Genomic DNA, 22891 nt, shown 5'->3' with positions numbered 1-22891 from the left:
TTGAGTTTGGTTTGACAGAGATCCTATATTTGGGACATATTATAAGCTCTAAAGGAGTACAGGTTGATCAACAAAAAATCCAGGCAATTTTGGATTGGCCTCCTCCCACTAATCTTACACAATTGAGAGGTTTCTTCGGGTTGTGTAGCTACTATAGGAGATTTGCCAAGGGATTTTCTTAGCTTGCTGCCCCCTTGACTGATTTGACAAAGAAAGGAGCTTTTGTTTGGACAGAAGAGGCACAAAAAACATTTGATAAGCTTAAGGAGGCAATGAGTTCATGCCCTGTTCTTGCAATTCCAGATTTCTCTTTACCTTTTGTTGTTGAATGTGATGCTTCTGGAGAAGGTATAGGGGCTGTCCTAACTCAAAGGGGACATCCAATAGCATTTGAGAGTTGAAAATTAAATCAATCAGAGAAAGGGTACTCCATCTATGATAAGGAAATGCTGGCAATCATGCATGCACTTCATAAGTTTAGACAATATTTGGTATGTGGGAGATTCATTGTAAAGACAGACCATAATAGCCTCAGGTTCTTCTTGAACCAAAGGGATTTGAATGATCGTCAAAAAAAATGGTAAGAAAATTGCAAGCTTATGATTTTGATATTGAATACATGAAAGGAAATAATAATGTGGTTGCTGATGCTCTCTCAAGAAAGCCCACTTTGTGTTCCTTATCATCTATCTCGGCTGATTGGAAGGTCTCCATAATTTTAAAGTATGCTAAAGATTCATTTGCCACCAAGATTTTGGATAAGTTAGTGGATGATAACAGGTACAAGGTTGTTGATGAATTGATTTATTACAAGAACAGGATCTTCTTAGTGCCAGGGTCAAAAACTAAGGAGAGGATATTGAGAGCCTTTCATGACACACCTTTGGCTGGTCACCAGGGATACTTCAAGACATACAGGCAAATTCGAGAGCGGTTTTCATGGAAGGGTATGAAGAAGGATGTCCTTAAACACATTAAGGAATGTATGGTATGCCAACAAAGCAAGAGTGAGCAAAATTTTCTTGCAGGGTTGTTGTAGCCACTTCCTATTTCCGAACAAAAATGGGAAAGTATTTCCATGGATTTCATCACTGGGTTGCCCAAGGTTCAAGGTAAGGATTGCATATATGTGGTGGTAGATAGACTAACTAAGTATGCACATTTCTTTCCTATCACATCTGATTTCAAGGCATCACAAGTGGCCGAATTGTTCTTCAAGGAAATTTTTAGATTACATGGTTTGCCTAGAAACATTGTTAGTGACCGGGACAGTAGATTCCTCAGCTCTTTTTGGAAGGAGCTCTTTCATTTGGCAGGAACTGAACTCACTCCCAGTACTAGCTATCACCCTCAAACAGATGGACAAATAAAGATAGTTAATAAATGGATAGAAGGATATTTGAGGAACTATGTTTCAAATCAACAACATGCTTGGGTGAAATGGTTACACCTAGGGGAGTATTGTTACAATACATCTCATCACATGTCTATTGGTATGCCTCCTTTTCATGCTCTTTATGGTTATGATGCCCTTTCCTTTGTTGATCTAATACTTTCCGATAGCAGAGTACCCGCAACAAGTGATTTCATCAAGCAAAGCCAAGACATAATAAGGTCCCTCAAGGATAATCTACAACATGCACAAAACCAACAAAAGATATATGCTGACAGGAAAATGATTGAAAGATCTTTTGAGGTGGGAGATTTGGTATTTGTTAGGTTGCAGTCATATAAACAAAGCACCTTGAAGAGAAGTGGGGCAGAGAAACTCAAGCCAAGGTTCTATGGGCCTTATAAAATCATCATGAAGGTAGGAGAGGTAGCTTATGAATTGGAGCTCCCACCAAACAACAAAATACATAATATTTTTCATGTATCTTACTTAAAGAAGGTTCTAGGCCAGCAAACCATAGTATCTACAGAATTACCACCTCTTGATGATGAAGGGAAATTAGTTTTGATACCAAAAGAGATTTTGGATACAAGAGAGAAAAGGTTGAGAAATAGGAGCATCATAGAGCATTTGGTCAAATGGAAAGGATTACCACTAGAGGATGCAACTTGGGAAGGAGCACATATTCTTGAGAATTCCAACCTTCATTCCTTGAGGACAAGCAATATTTGGGAGGGGAAGACTTGTCATGTCCCCTATTCAAATAATTTAAAAAAAAAAAAAACTTTGTTAAGGCAGGCAGGCTCCAAAAAGGTGAAATTTCGGAAAAAGGGGCTAATCTTTGGAAACCAATGGACTAATAAATAAAAATTATTATTAAATTATATTTTATTAACCCCTCTTGGACGTGAGTTAGGGTTATGCCCTCTTTAAAAGGGGTTTGGAGGCATTTTGGGCTCATTCTACATCTTGATTCTTGCTAATTTTCTTGTTGTTCTTCAGAGGCTGCCAAACCTATGGAGAAGGAGACCCAAGAACGGGAGTTTGCAAGTTTCCAGGAAGGCTAAGGATGGGAGTTTGAATCCATTCCATGTGCATGCTCATACAGAGTTTGCCTTTGTGCTGAATAGTGCCGATTTGGGTGTTTTCGGGGTTGTTTTTGGTTTGAGTTTGGGTTTTCAGTTGAGTGTTTCATATCAGTTTGGTTTGCTGCTGTATTTCAGACTTTATGATGTTAAAATAGGGCTGAATATATGTATTGGGTCGTGATTAAACTCCTGAGATAGTTTATGAGTGTTTTGTGGTGTTTCCGGGCATTTTTTTGTGTTAATTTCGGGAGCCCGATTGAGCATAGTTTTGCCCTACATTTGTGAGCTGTTGTGTAAAGGCTATACAAATCTGGAAATTTCATTTTGTAGGCTGTTATGCTGCTGAAATTTCTATAAAAATGTCCATTTTCAGATTTATTAATAATTTGTGAAGTTGTGAAGTTTTTAGCACTAATTTGGACATACCCGATTTGGGTTTTATTGGGAAATTGGTAGATCTTTGTAATATGGGTTGTTTGATTTTAAAGTTCTGATTTGAGGCTGGAAATATCATAAAAAAATCAGTAAAGGGACATTACATACACCATTTTCATATTTACTAAAGAAGGATGAGAACTTCAAGTGGGATCCTTTATGTTAGCGTAGCTTCGATAAGCTCAAGCAGTATCTAGCCAATCCACCTATCTTGGTCCCACTAGTTCTTGGTTGTCCCTTAATCCTGTACATATCAACAACACCTACTACTCTAGGGGTGCTTCTAGCACAACATGATGATTATAGTAGAGAAAGAGCCATCTACTATATCAGTAGAACCCTAGTTGGTTATGAACTCAATTACACTCCTATAGAAAAAGCTTGTTTGGCAGTTGTTTTCTCAACTCAAAAGCTTCGCCACTACATGCTAAGTCATACCATCCAACTAGTATCCAAAATTGATCCTCTCAAGTATATGCTCTCTAGAACAGCACTCACAGGTTGGCTAGCAAAATGGGTTATGCTACTAAGTGAGTTTGACATCCAGTATGTGGACAGAAAGGCAATCAAAGGGCAAGCTATAGCATATCACCTAGCTGATGCACCTCTAATAGATGCATATCCTTTGATCACAGAATTTATAGATGAGCATATCTGTCTAATTGAAGAACAACCCCCATGGAAACTTTATTTTGATGGCTCATACACCTCTCATGGATCAGGGGCAGGAATATTGTTGGTTACACCTCAAGGAGATTACAGTCCAAAAGCCTTCAAGCTACAATTCCCTAGCACCAACAATATAGCAGAATATGAAGCTCTTATAGCAGGATTAAAGATAGCTACAGAATGAAATATCACTGAGTTATAAGTCTTTGGTAATTCTCAGCTCATCATCAAGCAAGTCCTAAATGAATATTAAACCAAATATGAAAAGCTATTACCCTACAAAGAGCTAGTTGATCAGCTAACCTAACATTTTATAAAGCTTCAGTTTACACAAGTACCTCGAATGCAGAACGAAGTAGCAGATGCTATGGCTACTATCGACTCGCTCTTGGAAATTCCCCAAGCAGCTACACAGTATGAGTTTTTAGTCGAGCAGCTCCTCACACCCGCCTATGCGAATGAGGATTCAAACCGTGTTTGTATCTTGGTTGGTCCCCAATCACCTTGGTACCATGAAATTCATGCTTACCTTAACGATGGTATCATATCCCCTCACCTCACACATACCCAATGCTAAAACTTGATCCGAAAATCATCCCACTATGTTATCATAGCCAATACCCTATATCGTCGGGGTTATCACAATACTCTCTCTCAATGTTTAGATGAAAACGAGGCCACGATGGCGTTAAAAGAAGTACACTCCAAACTTTGCAGTACCCACACAAGTGGTATTGTCCTAGCACAAAAAATCCTTAAAGCAGGTTACTATTGGCCTACAATTGAAGAAGACTCCTATGACTTTGTCAGAAAGTGTCTCCCATGTCAGCAGCACGCAAATGTTGTGCACGCTCCAACACAAGATCTATAGCGTATTGCACCACCTTGGCCTTTCGCTTGTTGGGGCCTTGATCTAGTTGGAACTATCAAACCTCTCTCATCTGATGGACATAAATGGATAATAATAGCTACAGACTATTTCACTAAGTGGGTGAAAGCTGTCCCCCTAGTCTCAGCTACAGGAGTTCAGGTCTCCAAGTTCATCTTGTACCACATTGTTTGCCGCTTCGGCATCCCATCCATCATCTTCACCGACCACAGAGGTAAATTTGAAAATATGAACATGGAAGAATTATGCACTTCCCTCCATATCCATCATCACTTTTCTAGCCCATATTTCCCACAAGGTAATGGCCAGGCAGAGGCAACTAACAAAACCCTCCTCAAAATCCTAAAGAAAGTTGTCAATGATTCCGGCCGCGATGGGCACCTACAAATAAATCCACCCCTATGGGCCTATCGAACCTCCTTCCATACATCCACATACACAACTCCATACTCCCTAGTCTATGGTCCCGAAGCATTAGTACCTATAGAAGTTGAACTACCCTCACTACACATATCTTTGCGAGGGCAAATATCAGATGAAGAATACAGAGTAGCTCGGCTCACCTAGCTAGATCTCTTAGATGAGAAGAGACAACAAGCCTGTGACCATCTCATAGTCTACAAAACTCATCTCAAAAGGAATCTCAACAAGAAGGTGCTCCCACGACACTTTCAGCCAGGTGACATGGCCCTTAAAGAAAACATGAAAGTCCAAGCAGATCGAGAAAAGAAAGGCAAGTTTGAACCTACATGGCTCGGTCCTTATGTTGTCACTGCATCCTTTGGCTTTGGAGCCTATCAGTTATCTACACTAGAAGGAGAACTCTTGAATGATCCTAATAACATCATTCATCTCAAGAAGTTCTATGCTTGAAGATCCTTGGTAATTTAGGTGCCTTGTGTACTAAGACTAATCCATTATCTATCACTATCATATCCCTCATCCATCCACCCACCATAGCCATAAAACACCTGATTTTTCCCTTGGTGTTCCAACCAAATATCCAAAATCTAATGGAGCTTGTAAATACCTCCTGTACAGCTTGTAAAATCTTGTACCTCAGCATGTAAAATCTTGTACCAAAGCTTGTATTATACCTTGTAAATCTTGTACCATACCTTGTATATCTGAATCTTGTCCAAAGCTTGTACCATATTCCAGCTTGTAAATAATCTTGTATCCTAGCTTGTATCCTATCACATGCACACACAAAACCCCATTTTCACTTAAGCTTTTCACAAACCATCTAACTATCCACCTATCAACTATTACAAATATCCAACCCTTCATGAACATTCCCATCTCACAAAACCAAAACATGAACAAACTTGTACAATTTGTAACATATCTTGGTTCGTCAGCTTGTACATCCTCTTTAGCTTAGTACCATTGTCTCTATCCAGTGTTCATGTGAGTTCGTCCTTGATCAACATCTTGCACACATCGCACACCTTGGTTAGCTATTCCAATGCATCCTTTAGCTAGATTTCCTATCACCAAAGTGTTATCCTTCTTAGTTCAGCTTGTTAGATGCATCACTCATCCAGATCCATTAGCATATGTGCTCTCCGATAGATCCTTACAGGATATAGCTTTCCCTTGTCTGAGCTTGGTCCGTTAGTACCTCGTCCTACCCATCTCATTGGCAAACGGCTCTCTTTTGGATTTTCACTTTCTTTTGATTTGGAATCTTCCCTTTTGGGTCTTGAAATATCTATTCCAAGAAATCTTTTTGTTCCCTCCTCAAGGTTGCCACGATCTTCCATATCATGGTATACTGTGAATGGGGCAATCTGAGCGTTAGGTCTTGATCATGTCTTTCGCTTGTTTTCTTTTTCTGCTTGTGGGTTACCTAGTGTCGTTTCCATGCTACTTCCTCTAGGATTCATGTGTGATACTAGAAAAATCCTTGCGTGTTTGTTTTGAGTCAGTTCGTCAGTCCTTTGGATGATTGGTGAAAAGGCCTTGATGTTCTTGGTAACCTTGGAAATTAACCAATAGTCCTATAGCAAATCTAGTGCTCAACTACATGGTGGTACTTCTCTTTGAAGTATCCCCCCCGCTCAAAAAAGCTGCAATGGATTCCCTTCATCTCCATTATCCCCATCCATCTCCAGCATCTGTCACTCCTCCCCTAGCTTATGCATCAGTATCTCTTTGAATCACTCCTCACACTTAGCTTTAGGGATCCACAATCCTAGTCTTAGGGATCCACCAATCAAATCAATCCACCAAGCCTCATCTTTCGAGATCCACAATCTTAGTCCTAGGGATCTTTGAAACCCATCTTCCGCCAATCTGAATCTTTAAGATCCTGTTGCATCCGCTTTTATAATCCCCTCATCCATCTCCCTATCCTGGATTCTTTTTTATAGCGCTCCGCTCCTTCATCCCCCCCTCCCCAATCATGGAAAGTCTTAAGCTTTCTTTACTCTTGTGCCTCTGATTTCCCTTTATCATTCTCCTGTAGTGAGAGTTTGTGCTAATTCAGCCCCTTCTCTTTGCCAATCTATGTCTTAGCTTATCTCAATTTCTTGTACTTTTCAAGAAGTCATCGAGCCTCATTTCTCTCCCCGCTGCCTTCTTGAGGGGGCATCCTCTAAGTCTAGTCTCTCTTCTTCTTATCTGAGACTGGGGCAACCTTGTTGCCAAAACATCTTCCTCATGTCGTTTTCATTCGAACTTCTTTGAAATAGTGTTGTCTCAACACTATGTCAAAGAGGGGCAAAATGTAGACACCTAAATTTGATTACACTACTTTGGTAATCCTATTTAGTTATTTGTAAAGGCATCATTAATTAAATTCTTATTTGATTAATCCTTTGCCATCCCCTAGCTGATTAATTTAATTAATCATCTATAGTCCTAATTGATAAATCAAATAACCTATTATTTATCAATTAAATCCTATTCTTTTATCTAATTCCAAAAATTCCCATTTATTAAATAAATCTATTTGATAAATAAAATCCTCAAATCCAAAAACCCCTAATCTATCTCTAATCCTCCATTTAGCCTAATCCACCCCATCCACCCATACTAACCTAGCTTAGCCACTAACTCACCCACCCTCATTAATGCCATCCACTTGCACATCTCTAATCTAATCCTAAACTCAAGCCTAATCTACCCCCTAATGTTGTCACATTCCCTAAGTAAGTTTAAGACTTTCCTAAACCAAACCAAAGTTTCCCCTCAAAAATCCCAACCACCAAGTCATGAGTGCTCTTACAAACCATAAAAGACTCTTACAAGCCCACTCATTCCTCTTACATCCATCTTCCACACTCTTCCCTCTTCCACACTCATTCCTCTTACATCTCTCTTACATACTCAACCCCACTCATCATGCCTTTAACCAACCCTTTACCCTACCCTCTCACACTCATCCTCCTTGTGACAAGTGTCACCTTCCCATTGGTGCTAAACAAGCACAATCCATGTGCTCTCCTTTGAGTGCATCCTAGCCTTCCTTAATCCTTCATCTCTCCTTGCATCTTAGCCCTCCATCCCTCAAGCCCTTAGCCTATAAGTTGAATCCCCTCCTAAGCCATTTCAATCACAATCTTTGAGTAAAGTTATCATGCCCTTTTGAGAGCCAAAAGTCATACCCATACCCTTATAATGTCAAATTGAGAGCTCACAAGGCTACCAATTTGCCATTACCCATCTCTACCATTGAAGCAATTGGGCAAGCAATTGAGCATACATCCACATCAAAGGACACATCTACAAAATCAAGAAAGCATAGAGTGTTTTCTCTTTTGAGGTTGGCATTTCTTGTTTGCTTTCTTTGTCTAAGCATATATGTGAATTTAGCTTTAGTTTGTGAATTTTTACTTCATTGTAAATGTTCTTTGCATACTAAGATCTAGTTCTACACTATGGAGAGAGCTCTCCATCCTTTCCACTCTTTGTGTAGTATTTTGTTATGAAAGTGTTGTTTTAAAATGTCTCGTGTCCTACTATACTTTGTTGTTTTATTTTGGACAACGCTCAAAGTACATGGTTATTTTCTTATAATCTTATATAACTTTCAATTCATTCTTGGATGTTTAATTAATCTATTAAAAATATCTTACTATTAATGAATTAAAGGATTTAAATAACAATTATCTAATAATATATTTTTAAAATATAATATTTGATAATAGAGGTGAATTTTTAAAACCCATTAAAGAGTGAAAATATATTGACTAAGAGTGGCATTTTCATTTGAAAAACTACTTGACTAAACTTTGTTATATGTTATTAAGAAATAAGAAGATTCTTTCTTCTTCTCTAGTAATGGATAAGTGAAGAATTTTTGAATTAAAATATAAATTTTTAGCTTAGCAATATTTTGAATTACACATTGTGGTATACTATTAAGATGAGAGGCAATTATTGTTTATCATATATAATAATGAACTAAAGTGAATTTTTTTCCCCCAAATTTGATAAGATTGTGATTAGAGAACAAGCCAAACTCAAACTTGCCTCAAAATAAACTTCAAAAATCATAGACATTCAATTCATTGAAATTTGTTGACAAAATGAGTATGGTCAAGTAAGTAGGTCACTTAATTCTTGTAATAGAGACCATGGAAGATTATATTTCCTCAACTAATAATAAATTAGAGTGAAATACTTTGTCCTGAAATTGGCAATAAACCATAGCGTATGATTTAAGACAAACTAGACTAAAACTTTCTTCCAAAGGTCAACTTTTGTTTTGGATAGGTAATAGGCCAAAGCTTAAGATCAATCATTTATTATTATGATTTTTTTGAATAATTATTATTAAATGTTATTGGGTAGATTTGAACCTAAGACCTCGTAGATAAAGGCTCACATCTTTACCATTGTGTTGTATGATCTTGCCTTCCAAAGATCAACTTGATTCACAAGCATTCAACTTATTTAACTTGATGAAAAATAAAGTGTGGTCGACTAGCTAGGTCAAATAGTTCTCATAATACAATCCATGGTTTGAAAACCCCACTAGCACCTTACCATTGCATAACACATTAAATGTTACCTTAGTCAAGTTTCTTAGTGAGTTTATAGACACAAAGTATTAGTAAGATGTGGAAAGAGGACATGCAATAATTGGAACAATGAAGCAAGATTCACGATGTTGGTTATGCACCAATGTTATTTGTGAAAGTAATAAAATTGTTTATTTCATGCACAAGGGTTTGAACCCTTTTAAGAAACCCATCACTATCTAGTTCATATCATCTATAAAACCACCTTTATCAATAATCTACATAAAGTATTACAACTTGATGTTTTATCAAAGTTTAGTCTTATAGAAACAAAATCACTTAATACATGCAAGTTGTTATTAAAAACTTCACTAGAATTGAATGAAATTAAGAGTATTTATAAGAGATAAAGTATTTTTGAGTGTTATGTCAATAACACTTTATTGTACTCCCATACCAACAGATTATCTTATTAGTACTTGCCGTGAAGACATAGCATTAGTACTTGTCATTAAAGCATAACACTATTGCAATGAATTTTGAATTCTACTAGTTAACAAGTGATTAAAATCAATGATTTGAACCAATTATAAGTAAGTTCAATTTTTAGTTTTCAAATTTATTTTATTATTTTAAAGTCATGTGCATGTTATTTAAGTTTTTAAATTCTCAAAATATTTAACTTCAGTATGATTGGTTAGAACATTTGAGGTGTTATATGCTAACTTTTAAGAATTATTGAATATTATATTATTTTGTCACCAATTTTATTCTTTTCACATTCTTTATTGAAAGGGATAATTATTTTAGAAATAGTTTATATATTTTCAATTTTTTTTTCCAAATAGTATACATAAACATCAATTTAATATCTATTTTTATGTATTTTTAAAAATAAAAGAATAGAAGAATATATTGTATTGTACTCTAGTTTATTTTAATTTATATTTTAATCATAAATTTTATTATTGTAAATAATAATTAATATCATTTAATATGTTGTGCTTCTTATTTTTACATTTGAATATCAAATATATGAAAATGATATAAATATATATATGTTTTGGATATTTGTTATTTAAATTATATATTTTTATAATTAATTAAAATTAAAAATTGCAAAAAAATACTTTACATATAAATTAGCATTAGAATTAATTATTACTATAAAATTTTTTTATAATTAGAAATTATATATTTAACCTAGTTCAACCTATCAACAATAAAAAATTATTTTATTTATTTATTTTAAATATATTTATCAATCAAAACTATAGCTAATTATGTAACTAAAGACAAGTACTTGGCATTTTGTTTAATTTATTTCAACAATGCTTTAGATTATACTTCGGAATATATTATTAAGATGATAGAAGATTAAATTTTCTCACTTGATAGTGAATTAGGATAGGATTTTTTTCCTTCCACTTGATAATATACTTTCTAGAATGTGATTTAGAACAAAGTAAGCTCAAACCTCTCTACAAACTCAACCTTACGATTTATTTAACTTGATGTCAAATGGAATGTGGTGAAGTAGGTAGGTCACCTAGTTTTCATGATAGAGACCTCTCAAGAAGGGTTAAAAAGGGGCAGGGGGCTGATGAAAACTCCCTGCAAAAATTGGCAGTCTCAAAAGGACAAATCACGGCATGGGAACAACCGAATGTTCCAACCAAATGTTCCAATCCCTCTATTTTATCAAAGAAGTTTGACAAGAAGGGAATACCTTTGTTTGTGAGTTGGAATCCTTCTGTCAGCATATTCGATGCTTTCCATCCAAACATTGGCAACAAGGACTTTATTGTACATAGGCGTAGTCCCATGTGCCTCAAGCAGTGGGTCCTATGGCGCTGGCAGACAGTCTGTTGGGCGGCCAATAATTGCAAGATTGCCCCCCAAGGAAGGACAAATTACAGATAGGAAAGCACATGCAAACACTCATAGCCAGGAAAGCATATGACCGTTGGCATTGACACCCTCTCTCTATATATTGGCATTCACAGGCCAGAAAACCATCAGAGCAGTTATTACTTTTGCTCGCAGATTCATCCCCACCATACCCATTTGTCTAAACTATCCGAGCTCAGAATTTTAATTCAACAATGGCAGCTTGTGCAACACGGCTTATGGTGGTCATGGTCATAATGATGTTTCTGATAGCAGGAGGAGTTAATGGAGCATCATTAGCAGAGAGCCCATCCCCGGTTCCCCAAGCAGGAGGAGCTGCTTCATCGTCATCTTCACTGCCTTCTCTTGGAGCCCTTTTTATTGCTTCTCTCATTGCTTTCCTCTTTTGATTATTAGGGTACCATTTGTTTCCAATGTCTCACTTGTAAATTCCTTGCATTCTTTGTAGTTCCTAGAGATCTTGATTGAATTGGTCATTATATGTTGCAGACCAATCTGTTTTTTTTCTTCTGGCCTGCATTGTTTTGATTGTTTGTCCATCAAGGCAACAAGTGGATCTAGAATTCACAACTTGTTTTGTCTATGATGGAGATCTACAGATCTTCTATAGTAAATTGATTGTTTTTATATTAAAGAGATCAGATTTCTAACATCTTTTGTTCTGGGTTGTGATGTAATATTTTTAAATTCGATTGTATAAATTTTTCAAAATCTACATTAATATTTTCCATAAAATTAGCTTAAAGGGCTGCAAATGAATTGCACTGCTTGTTATATTTTTTATTTTGACTATGAGATTTAAAAGATCTCTGAATGGACATCAGTAACTTCTCTTAACTCAAATATTATTTGACATCACAATGAACTCTATGTGACGATTGTAATCATTGCTCGAGTAATCAGAACTTTTACATTGGGTACCTAAAAGTAGGTTCGATGATAAAAGATCTCTTTATTTAATATTAAGAAAGATAATGATAAACTTATAATACATAAGGTTGATGGTAAATCAAAAGTGATTATTTAATATAAAGCTTTAAATAGTAATATAATTGATTTTATTTCACAAGCTTTTTATATAAATTATAATTGAGCTTAATGTTGCATTTCTCTATTTTATATTAGAGATGTGTTTAACAAAATAAGAAATGTTTTCTAATAAAATACTTGCATGAGGAGCGCTCTCTCTCTCTCTCTCTCTCTCTCTCTCTCTCTCTATATATATATATATATATATATATATATATATATATATATATATATATATATATATATATATATATATATATATATATATATAATGTTTATTTTATAATAAAATTGTTTAGTTTTTTATATAAATGTAGGTGAGGTGAGTCATTTGTTTTCAAGTATAGATCTTATAATCAAATTAATATGATGTTTCATTACATATCAAATACTAATGTCAATATAATACACCAAAATAGCTTTGATCAATTGAAAAATATCTCATACTAGTAAAACAAACCATCAAGCATCTACAATGTTGGTTGGCATATGACTAAGTAGATGACAACATATTCTTAAGCTCCATATGTTTTGTTGAAAGTACTATGAGAAAATAGAGAATGTCTACATGAAATAGGATTTTAAAATTGTCTAATAGATATTATAGTGATTTTTTCTTCTTGGGAGTTTCTAAAATGTTAAATAGCTACAAATATTGATGAATATCACATATAATCAGGGTAAAAAAGTACTAAAGGTTGCAGGGATGATAAAAGGATATAAAGATTTATTTGCATGAGATTAGAAGAGTTAAAAAGGAATCAAAAGTAATGAGTGTTCAAGTAAAAGGAAAATTCCAAATTAAAAAAGAAGAAGATTTTATTGGTTAAATCTAAATATGAAAATAAAGGTGAATAAGTGGGTCAGAAGAATGGGATCTTTTATTTAAGTAAAAAAGGACATGTTCTTTTAATCAAATAATGAACTTAGGATAGCATAGTCAAACTATAGGTTATAATCAACTTAGTTGATTATTAGCAATTTGGTCTAGGTAAATGATTAATTAAATTAGCATAAATACTGAGAAGGGGGCTAATAGTCTAGATGACCATTTTTAGGTGATTACATTTTATCCTCTTTGACTAATGCATGATCAATTTAGGAACACATTACGTTAAAGAAAATAGAAGCCAAGTAGGCAATGATAGATATAGATATTTGATTTCAAAGAACAAAATGTAGAAAGAGATAGCAAATCCTGAATGTACAGCTTGATAGTGATAGTACTGAACATTAGGAAAAAAGACAATGTTAGAATTCAAGAAGAATGATAACACCTAACAAAGTAGATAGATCGAGAGAAAATGAAAAGATCAAACATACGCTCCTGGGAAATAGATAGCTATAGCAAGCAGCGATAAAGTATTGCTGCCCCCTCAGGATCAAAATTGAAATGAAGTAAGGGGATGCAAAAATAAGAAAGATATGAAAAAATCAGAATATAGCAATGTCTAAGATGATAGATAGGTGATTAGAACCAAAGAGTGACTATTAAGGAAGTGACAGAATGCCCCAGTTTGAGTAGAGTTGACCATGAAGGATATAGCATAAAAATTAGGTCAAATCAAGTAGAAATGTGATTTTAGACATGAAAAGGTGATACAAAGTGTAGAAATGATGAAGAAATGAAGCTGCCCTAGTGATGATTTGGAGATTTAGACCTTAGAAGGTTAGCCAACTACTCAAAAGAAGGTAGAATTTTAAAATGCAATTTTGACTATCAAAATGAACTCAAATTTTGGTTTCGATATCAAAAATGGATCTAGGACATCAAAATTAGCTAGGGGTGCAATTTTTGCAGAATTTCAAGGAGTTTGAAAATTAAGTCAAAATGAGGTCGGAGGCTATAAAAGTGACCCAAGTGTCATTTTCAAATCATTTTTTATTTTGTGATTTTTTTGAGAGCTTGTGAGTGGTTGGGAGAGCACCATGGCTTTGGCAAACATTTTGACTCACTGACATTGTTTTGAGTGCAGCCAGTTGCACAACCGGCCAGAGCACTATGGAGTGTCAGTAAGTGACCACTTTTTTGTCATTTTTCAAGATTTTTTGGTCATTTTCACTCATTTTAAGGGTTTTAATACAAAATATCGTGCAATATTTAAAAAGTATCGCATGGGTATTGTACAAAATATTGCACAATACATCTTGTTACATAAGTATATCGCACAATTATTTTAAATTGTGTCGTATGGTACATACCCATTTGTTTCTTGCACCAGTGCAAAATATCGCATGACAAAATTGTATCACACTGCTTCATAAAATGTATCACACGATATCATGCTAGCATTTTTTATCCCCTGTATGTAGGAAGAAGTATCACATGGGTTCAATGGCATTTAGGTAATAAGGGATCTCATAGTCATTTTCAAAAGACTGTATTTTAGGTTTTTGATTTTGAAGGGACCAATCTATGAGATTAGGGTGGATTAATGAGAGCGAGGTGGAAGCTTTGAGAACCCATTTGGTACACCCTTTGAGACACCCAAGGGTGAAAACAATTTAGTCAATATGGTGCACCTCGATGAGATTAAACACTGCCTAGAAGACCAAGAACATGAAAATCAAAAGACCTTGGAAGGAATATATGCTATGGAAAAAGAAAATCAATGAGCTACAATTGACAATCATGTACGTCATGACAGGAACAGAGAAACCTGTTCTCAAAATATTTTTGATGGAAATGATTGCAACAACACACCTCTAAGGACTCCTAGAGTCACCATAGGCACATGCCCTTCACCACATAGACAATTCCATCATGAAGGTGATGAAGAAGTAACTAGTGAAGCTGTTATCAAATTTCACAAGATGGTTTTTCTCAAAAACTAATGCTCAGAGCTTTAGAGGAAACCAAAGACCAATACTTCTAAGACATGGTAGCAAGGGGATGGAAGCTCCCTCAAGGTTTTAATGTTAAATGCATAATTCACAAATGGGAACCCACTGAGGCTGAAATCTTGAGGGAAGAAATGCAAGAGTTGAGGAAACAATTTGCATAATTGCAAGCTCAAAAAGAGCCACCTAAAATTTTATTTGTTGAATCAATATGCGCTCTTCAATTTGATAGGAGTCTATACATGCTACTGTTTCCTAAGGATATAGAGGTTCCTAAGTATGACAAATATGATGGAAATAGTGACCCTCACGATCATGTGAGGCATTTCTATTCTTAAGCATGAACTTTATGCATGAAGACAACTTTCTTATGCATTTGTTCCCTAGAAGTCTAAGAGGGAAAGCCATGGAATGGTTCACAAAATTGTGTCCCCCTCTTAAAATATTTGATAAGCTTGCACAACACTTTATCCAAAAATACTCTTACAACATTCAATATTGTGATTGTGTTGGACTTATGCAACATCAAACAAAAATTGGGAGAACCTTTTGTAATATACCTTCAACAACGGAGATCCTTATAGTCTCCGTACCCTCGACAAGTCCCGAGGCTAAAAAAATTGACATTTTTGTCAATACGCTTGTATCCAAGTTATACTTTTATCTAAGAAAACAATTATTCACATCCTTCAACATCATGGTTGAGAGTGCATATCACATTGAGGATGTTGCTATCAAGAAGGGTGATATTGTTGTAAACCAAGACAAGAATAACAATGGAAATGGCAAAGAAAAAGGCAAACCTTGGAATAAAAAAAAGTATCTTGTCAATGATGGGGTAGTGGACACTCTTAAGACCAAGAAACCTACATTTAACCTTTCTAATGCAATCTATACTACAAAACAACAAGAAGGTTCAAAACCACAAACATTTGATAAGAGCTATAAATTACCAAAAAATGACATGTTTATACACCAATGGTTGACCCTTATGAGTGTTCTTAAAAGCCTTAATTGCAAACAAGTTGGTTACTTTACCAGATAACTCTCATCCCTATGACCCACCTGTCAGACCTCTATGGCAGAGAGAGGACCATACTTGCAGTTATCACCAAAGCAAGGGTCACAACACAAAAAATTGTTTCAAACTCAAAGATGTGATTCAAGATCTCATTAAGGCTGGTAAAGTTGTCACAGATGGCCTCATTAAAAATGCTGACCATAAAGCTTTTAAACAACCCTTGCTATAATATGAGAAGGGTGAAACCTCCAAAGCTACTAAGAAGAATCATGATGCAAAATCAGCTATGCCTATGCTAACACAGAAAAACTTATAGGCATGCTTGAGCACATTGAATATGTATGCATGGCAATTCTTAACAATGACAACTGGCCCAATTATGATGCTAAGGATGAATGACCAAAAGTTATCCTAAAAATGTGACTTGTTTCTCAACACCATAATGATACTAGACCTAAAGTGGTACTTTGAGTGGCTACATCTTCACAAAGTGAACCACTTAATGCTGTCACTAGGGGGAAATCTAAGGTTTTCCTAAAATTTGCTCATGATCCTAAGAATGCTTCATCATCTAAACAACCAACTACTTCAAGGATCTCCAATTATGAACTTGTCAACCAACTGCAATGTACACTAGCTCAAATTTCCATTTTTGAGTTATTAGAGTTATCCCCCTTGCACAAGGATATCCTTGAGAAAGCTCTACATTCTGCCAAGATTCCCACTGATATTGATGTGGAATGATTCCAAGCTATGGTGAACCATATCTCTTCACCTCATTATCTCACCTTTTTTGAAGAAGATGACCGGACTCTCAATCATCCCCATAGCCTTTCTCTCCATGTCGAAGTCCAAATATTTCATACTCACATTTACCAAGTCATGATAGATAATGGTGTAGGGTTGAACATTATTTCATTTAATGTAATCCAACTATTGGGCATGTTAGAATTTTCTATTGACCCTAAGTGCAAGATCACTATAAAAGCCTATGATGAGTTTGGAAGACCTTCTAAAGGTCTAATTGTGCTTCCAATCAAAGTTGGTCCAATTGAGAAGGATGTCATTTTCCAAGTCCTAGACATACCACTTGCATACAATTTTTTGTTGGGATGACCATGGATTCATGACATGCAAGCAATACCTTCTATGTACCATCAGTGCATTAAGTTCCCCTTCAATGGTACTAGAATAGTTGTCCCCGGTGACAACTCAATGTCCATCAATACATTGTCTACTGCTAAAACACTGGTTCCACACAATCTCTCTTCTCATGAGCCGACACCATCCTTTACAGAATGTGAATAGAAATTGAAAATGATGAGCCTTGGTATGGTAGAATACACTCTAGACTCTATTCCTACTCTACCAATTTCCCCTCGGTCTTATGGAAAACCATCTAACAAAAAGAAGCCTTCCACTTCTGCCATGACTCTTTTTGGCACTTTTGTGCAATCCTTAGTTCCGCCAGAAACATAGAAAGAGGAACAAGCAATTAAAGAGTGGATCTAGATAGGGAAGAGGAAAATGAAGAAGAAGTCACTATTACTACTCCTATTTCCCCTAAACAATATGGAAAAGGCTATACTCGAACCGAGTGAGTGAGAAAGAAGCTCAATAGAAAATTGCTAGAATAGAGTGGTAACTGGATTTTGACAAGTGATTCATTAATGATGTTTCAAGACTTACATCTGATAGACTAAACCCATCTTTTCAACTCAGGATAGTTTCCTAACATACAGATGTGCAACTGGGACCAAGAAAGACTGAAGTGACAAACCCTAGATCAGAAAAATTAGAACACATAATTTTTTTTTACTGTAGATAATCCCAGGTGATACTTTTGCAGAGACTAGGTAGTATTAGGATAGCATAATATGTCATGTGACATAGTTCAGAACATCAAGGCAACACTTTTTTTCTAGATGATAGCTCATCCAAGGCAAGATGATAGACTTTTGAATAGTGGGATGATACACCTAGTAAAGACGTACGACACAATTTTTGAAAAATAATGTCATGCAATATTTCTCTAGTGAATAGATGATAAAGTGTTAGTTTCTGTTCAAAAAGGATAAGTTTGAGTAAAAAATTGTATGTCTCAATTGGTCAATCAAGTGATTTTTAGATCAAATAGTGTAAGTTTCTAGTTTGTGTTGATTATCAGCAAGGTTTGCAAATAGTAGGTGTTTTGACATGTCTCAAACAATTGAACAAGGTAAAAAAACCATGCCAATATGCATTTGGGATATTAGAACAACATTCCTACTAATGTTACCAAGATGTTTGATTTGCAAGAATGTTAACTCTAGTCAACATATTCGAAAACAATAGCCAAGCACTCTACCTTAAAATCATAGTTCATTACCAAACAACTTGGCCCATGCGTGATCCTCCTTTTCCTTACACCAAGTGGTTGCCCATAAGAGATATTGGATTTTTCATTGATGTGCCATAAGCACAATTGAGGGAACACATATGGTGAGTGTAAAATATTGGGGTGATCTGAGTAGTCCACTAGGATTGATCCTTGCACCAAGAAGTAAAGTGGCTAAAAAGGGTAGTTACTAACTTAAGGTGTTTAGAAAGGGCTTTTGTTTGTAATGTTCCTCTTGCGCCCAATTAAGGAACACCCCACCTTGCAGTGGGTAATAGACCTCACGGCCACAAGAGCACCTTAAGCGTTCTTGCCTAGTGATCTTGTTATGGTCGAAATCCCACAAGAAATCACACTAAGCAAAAAGAAACACTACATATATCAAGGTTTTGTGTCCTTGGTAGCCTTGAGTTTATAGTGGGTTGGAAGAGCTGGGTAATTTTTTTGTCCCCACTTGGGTCATTCCTCTTTGTTTGTTTGAGAGTAGGCCTACTAAAGGATTCTAACTACCATAAAATGGATCCACTCTCAAGGGTCAAGATTTTTGATTCACCAAAAGGGTGAAGAGCATACTCTCCTATCTTGATTGCTTCCCCCAAACATGCCAAGAAGCTTCAATTATCTACTTGGTTTCAAAATCCAAGTGTAAGTCAAGATTTCTGATTCACCACAAGGGTGAAGAGTAGACTCTCCTATCACCTAGGAATCCCGATTACAAGTTTAATGTGCCTAAGAAATGAAAGCAACTAGTAGAATGCCACACATGGAATAAAAGAAATACAAGCAAGTTTGGCTTTTATGCGCTGGGCAGCCCTACAAACAAGTGTTAGTAGCCCTTGTGCATTTGAAGCTTTGACATACATTCTTTTAAGCAATGTTAAGGTTTCAAAATAACAACCTACAATCAAACTATTAGCACCATGAGCTAGCTTTAAAAATGAAAAAAAAAATCTATAAATGAACTTCTGTAAAAAATATCTAAAAACCTACAAAACCAGTAAATAGAAAGTAGCAACTGAGAAAATTGACCAAAACACCCCAAACAACAAGAAAATTTAGATCAGATGATAGTTTATGCTGGAAGACTATCGTACGATACTTCTTAGTATATGTGAGCAACAAAATCTTCCTATGTGATATTTCTCACTATGCTAGGTGATAGAATTAATAATATCGAGGCAACAATTTTTTGTATATATGTGCAATACAATTTCCAAAATGTATCGCACAATGTTTATAGGAATTATCATACGAAATTGAAAAAATGTCATCCAAAAGGTATGACTAAAAGAAAAAGGAAAGTGCAGAAAGTAAGCAAAAAAATGCAATGAAAATGGTAAAGTAGAGGAAAAAACTTGATGTTCTTCCCCAAGGTGGGTACCAAAAATGTACACTAAGAAAGTGTCAAACTCTAAACCCTTCTATCGAAACAATTTCATGGGTTTGGAATGCTTGGATGCCAGCTTAGAGCTTCCTATCCACAGACTGCAAGAGATTGTCTTTCAAGTACAAGGGCTCTCAGCTAAGCCTTAAGAATACTCTTCTTGCTAGTAAACCATGCAATGGGAGGTTCTCTTAGAGACAAGATGTAAAAATGCATATGTCTATAAAGTATGCCTCAGTGATGCAATGCAAGATAAAAGCTAAGCTAGGATGAGAATGCAAAATGCAGCTACTCTAAGCAACATGCAAGTGTTGCAAATCCAACTAATTACTATGTGAACTAGATTATTGCGAAATAGAAGCTAAACTAACATGTAACACGATTCTAAGCCTAGTATGAGATGGATGAGAGAATGAGATGAGAAGTGGAAGTTCTCCACAAAGCTTCTTAAAATATTCAAACTAGAAACCTGTAGCATAACAATACTCAAGAGTGGATGGATCCTTTGAGGGGGAAAGCTCTCTCTCTTTTGAAGTTGTACAGATGGTAGAGATTAAGATGAAGATGGTGGATGATCAATGGTTGAATTCAAAAAGAGGAGTGATCCATGTGCACACACAAGTCAACCAATAGAATATAAGTTGACTTGTCATATAAGACAAAAGTCTCAAAAGCCTTTTCTTTTAATTGAAAAATAGAAAAAGGACTTTAGGTGTTCACTTTAAGTGGGTTAGAAGGATGGGATCTTTTATTTAATTAAAAGGGGACATGTTCTTTTAATCAAATAATGAACTTAGGATAGCATAGTCAAACTATAGGTTATAATCAAATTAATTGATTATTAGCAATTTGGTCTAGGTAAATGATTAATTAAATTAGCCAAAATGCTGAGAAGGAGGCTAATAGTCTAGATGACCATTTTTATGTGATTACAATATGTTTGTACACATTTTAAAAGATCAAATAGATAGGATATATATGAATTTATTAAATTCCTTAATGACTCATTTGAAATGCCCTTTGTAAAACAAATACTAGAAAATGTTGTTGATGAGGAGGTTCATTCATTTAACAAATAAATATAAAGGAACAAAACAAGAATAAGGTCACTGAATAGGGATGATTAATGTGCAAATTAATACCATTATGTTTAAAGAACACAACTATACATTTTAACATAATTGAGGTAAATATTTTCATAAAATTTATCCATGACTTCCAAAAGTATACTTAAATGCTTAATAAAATTATGAAATGTTAAAAGATCATAATCAAGAATTTAGATCAATATTTGATTGATATTATATTCTAAAAATTAAATTAAATGTATATTTGTTTTATATCATTGGGAACCCTATTAGGAAATATTATTTATAAAGGGACGATGGTGGATCCCTTTAAATTATATAGTGTTAAACTTACCCCCTCCAAAGAATGTATAAAAACACTTATCTAGGAAAAGATATAGAGAATCCTTTAAACGCAAGAACTATAACTAGTATGAGAAAAGGAGGGTCAAGAATATGAGAGAGGTTATAAAAATTAATGCTAGTTAGTTGCATTGAGATAAATAATAAACTCAAGGCTTAAAAAAGGGAGAGACAACACTTGAAAATGGGATACACAAGGTTACACAAAGGCTCAATAAGGAAAATCTAGGTGTGTAGATGGCTAAAATAAATATATAGATAGATTAAATTTTTTTTTGAATATGAGATATAAATAGGTTGAAAAAAAGTAAGAACACTTAAAGTGAGTGTAAAAAATAGTGAAATAATTTGTACTATATGTGAGGAAATTAAGGTAGTGAACCAAAGTCCTACACTAACCTTGAGAGGAGGGTCATGTAAAAAGTTCTCAAATATTTACAACATTACCAAAACTTAATAAAAATGACTTAATAACACATATACAATAATAGAGTGATGAAGCCAACACTTCCAATGCCCTAATAGGCTTCCCACAAAACCCACTATAAAAGAGAAAAATATGGAAGAGTCATCTTCTTCTATAGTTTTAGGTTGAACAACTAAAGAGTCATTTTCCAGCTTTAGAAATGAAAAATTTAATATCCTCAAAATTGGATGTGATTAGTTATAAGCTAGGGTTACTATTGCACCAAAAGATCAACTTGTTACTACTTGATACAACCACTACACTTATCAAACACATTAGGTAAGTTAAGCCATGTTAGGAATCTTGAAGGGGGATGTTGGAAGTTAATCTAACAATCCTGCCCACCAATATTACCCAAGGAGATTCAAAGCTATGAACAAGCTCTTATACCACTTGTTATAAGATAGGGTTGTTATTGCACCAAAATATTGACCTATCAATGCTCGATACAACCACTATACTTATAGAACATAGGTGGTGGTTAATTCATGTCAAAAATCCCAAAGGGGAAGGGAATGTTGGTAGTTAGTACAACATGATCTTGCAATGAAAAATTACATGCAAGCTTATCTATTGTGTCCAAATTTTTTTTGGAATTTATAGGAAAAATATGTAGTCAAATGAAAAATTACTATAAATAGTAACTATATATAAATGTATGATTGAGATTGATTTTCCTAAAAATAAATGAAAATTTATTTTTACAATGATAAGGCCATTTTCTTTACAATTTTAGTAGTATAATCCTTAACCATCATTATTATTTTTGTCCCCACCATGGCCTTTCCAAAATCCTCTTCCTTGCATCTTAGGTTCATACTTTTGTTAGGTTTAAAACTATTTTTGAGGTGCACATGTTGGTTCATATTGTCGTTATGCAAAATAATATTATTTATATTTTATTTTTTACTTTCTTGCCCCAAATTTAGGACAAATTTTGTACCAACCCTTTTACATATTAGTATTATGAAAAGGACATTAAAAAAAT

This window comes from Cupressus sempervirens, chromosome 4 (genome assembly GCF_028749045.1).
Source record: "Cupressus sempervirens isolate cs-2001-9-10 chromosome 4, ASM2874904v1, whole genome shotgun sequence".
NCBI lineage: Eukaryota > Viridiplantae > Streptophyta > Pinopsida > Cupressales > Cupressaceae > Cupressus > Cupressus sempervirens.
The sequence above is the reverse complement of the archived record's forward strand: the minus strand, read 5'-3'. Positions refer to the sequence as shown.